Raw genomic sequence first — 211 nt, 5'->3', positions numbered from 1 at the left:
CGGGAGCGGCGGCAGGGAGATTTGAACGGTAACGGCTGCCGGGTGGGTGAGTGCTGCTCGCGGCCCCCGGTGCCGGCTCGCGTCAGAGGCTGGGTGGTCTCTCGCTCGTCTTCTGGCGGCAGCATCCCGGGGAGGCTGGGGGCGCGCTTGGCGCCTTTCGCCGGGCGGTCCCGGTTCCGGTCCCGGCCGCGGGCGCCGGCGCCGGCCGGGG

This window comes from Aptenodytes forsteri, unplaced genomic scaffold, assembly GCF_000699145.1.
Source record: "Aptenodytes forsteri isolate BGI_AS27 unplaced genomic scaffold, ASM69914v1 Scaffold203, whole genome shotgun sequence".
NCBI lineage: Eukaryota > Metazoa > Chordata > Aves > Sphenisciformes > Spheniscidae > Aptenodytes > Aptenodytes forsteri.
Note: the sequence above shows the minus strand (reverse complement) of the source record.